Source organism: Vombatus ursinus, unplaced genomic scaffold (genome assembly GCF_900497805.2).
Source record: "Vombatus ursinus unplaced genomic scaffold, bare-nosed wombat genome assembly UNPS02005286.1, whole genome shotgun sequence".
Classification (NCBI taxonomy): Eukaryota; Metazoa; Chordata; class Mammalia; order Diprotodontia; family Vombatidae; genus Vombatus; species Vombatus ursinus.
This window is the reverse complement of record NW_020945064.1, coordinates 15,248,348-15,250,659: the sequence shown is the minus strand read 5'-3', so window position 1 is coordinate 15,250,659 and position 2,312 is coordinate 15,248,348. Positions and strand designations below refer to the sequence as shown.

The 2,312-nt window shown below is 51.3% G+C and overlaps 1 protein-coding gene across 1 annotated transcript in view; it reads right to left on the bottom strand.

Moving 5' to 3' along the window:
- ESRP2 (epithelial splicing regulatory protein 2) overlaps nt 1-2,312 on the bottom strand; it is a 14,416-nt gene that overhangs the window by 7,336 nt on the left and 4,768 nt on the right. The gene's annotated exons all lie outside the window — the stretch shown is intronic.

Here is a 2,312-nt window from a genome sequence, read left to right as displayed (position 1 = left end):
TTCGGGGAATGAGTTGGGAGTGTGTGTGTATGTGAATGTGACAGTGTGTGTTTGGGGGAATAGGTTGGGAGTGTAAGAGTCTAAGTGTGTGTGTGTGTGTGTGTGTGTTTGGGGGAATAGGTTGGGAGTGTCAGAGTCTAAGTGTGTGTGTGTGTGTGTGTTTGGGGGAATAGGTTGGGAGTGTCAGAGTCTAAGTGTGTGTGTGTGTTGTGTGCGCGTGTGAGTGTGTGTTTCTTTGTTTTGGGGAATGGGACTGGAACAGCCTTCCTCCCACCCCCTTTCCAGAGATCAAACTGGCTACCACCCTGGGCCCAGTTCAGATGGGGAAGGGGTGAGGCGCTGGGCCTGAGGGAAATCCATGAAATGAACACCCAGCACAGCTTTCATGAGGGTTCACAGTGAGGCAGCCGGGTGGTACAGTGGATAGAGTTCTGGACCTGGGGTCCTGAGTTCAAATCTATCCTCAGACACTTCACAGTGTAACCCTGGGCAAGTCACTTAACCCTGGTTGCTTCATCTGTAAAATAGGGATAGTAACAGCACACCTACCTCCCAAGGCTGTGGGGAGGATCAAATAAAATGTTTGTAAAGTGCTTCATATGCCTTAAAGCACTATGGATGCCACCTGTAATGAGCCCAATAACCACCTTCCCCCTCCCCAAAGAATAACTAGAAATTAGGAGATGGAGAGAAGGCAGCAAAAGAATGGCAGCAGCTGTTTACTGAAAGCCTCCGTCCAGGACCCGCCTCAACAGTTTCATCTCGTTCCCCATCCCTGGGACTCTGGGGCCCAGATCAGGAGTTAGCCAAATGGCCCCAAAAACATCCCCAGTGAGACAGAGGGACACAGAAAGGGAGACGGGAGGGACTCCCAGATCTATAAACCCATTGGAGTTACCTGTGTGCTCACCCAGTACAAGCTCTAAGTCTTGGGCAATTCTGGGACCCGGGCTATGAAGAGGACCTAGAAAGATCTAGGGCCTAAATCCTGGCTATGCTGAATCAAAAACAAAACAAACAAACAAAAATAACAGACACTCCTAGCCCTGCCCCTAGCTCTCGATGGGCCAACACCAAGTAGCAGAAGCGAGAAAACTGAGGCTTCACATGGGGGTAGAGGGGAGGTCAGACGAGCCTTAGCAGAGCTTCTGTCTCCTCTCAGAGCCCCTATTCACTTCCCCCAGAGCCATGGACAGAGCCCAAGTAGAAGCCTGCCTGACTCAGGGACTGGCTACCAGACTGCCCCTACCCCAAGGACAAACCTCCCAGGGCAGAGTGAGCTTTGGCCCTGGCTGTATCGACATCCACTGAGTACCGGGTAGTGTTTGCTTAGGAAACTGGAGGTGGGGGCTGGTGGTGGGGATGGGAGAGAGGGTTGAAAAAAGAAAAAAAAAACTGTCAGGTAACTCAAGTCTATCCCTTCCTGAGCCTCAGTTCCCCTGAAAATACTACAATGATACTCCACTTACGGCTGGTACCTCCTGCTTAAAGAAAAAGAGCCTATCCGAATGTCCTCTGATTGGGTCCCTATAGCAACTCCAGGAGAAGAAAGATGCTACAGGTATTATGTTTATGCTACAGGTATTATGTTTACAGAGACCCAGAGGTAAGTGACTTACTCAAGGTTACAGAGCTAGGAAGGAACTAGGAAAAGCAGGCCTTCCTCTCAACCAAGACATTTCTTTCTCTGGGTCTTCAGCCCCAATGCCATGAGCTCCCCATCCTGAGGGAAGGTCATCAGATCATCAGAGTGGATGGGGGCCCTCCCTCCCAAGATGCTGACTCTAACTGAAGCTGATGAGAGTCTGAAGGCCTGCCCTCCCCCACCGACCACTGGAGAAAGTGGAGGCCCTTAAGCTGGACATTGAAGGCCCTCTACCAACTAGCTCTGGGGCATGCCTGCCCAGCCTCATTTCACCTTACACCCTTCTAACTGTCTGCATTCCAAGGGCACCTGCCTCCTCTCTGTCACCAGTCATTCCTCGCTCTCCCGGCTTCATCCCTTTGCTCCAACCAAACACCAGGCTTTGAATGGGCTGAAACCCTCTCGTCCGTCCCTCCCTCCTACCGAGCCAGGGCCACCTGGGACACCACCTCCCCCAGGAAGCAAGCTTTCCAGCCTCAGTGAAAGAGCTTTCTCCTCAAAGCTCCCAGATCTCTGCCTGCTCCTCATTTGTACCTTTAATTACCTACTACCTTGCACTGGGGCATCTGTTTACACATCACATTTATACCACACACACACACACACACACACACACACACACACACACACACACACACACACACACACACACACACACACACACACA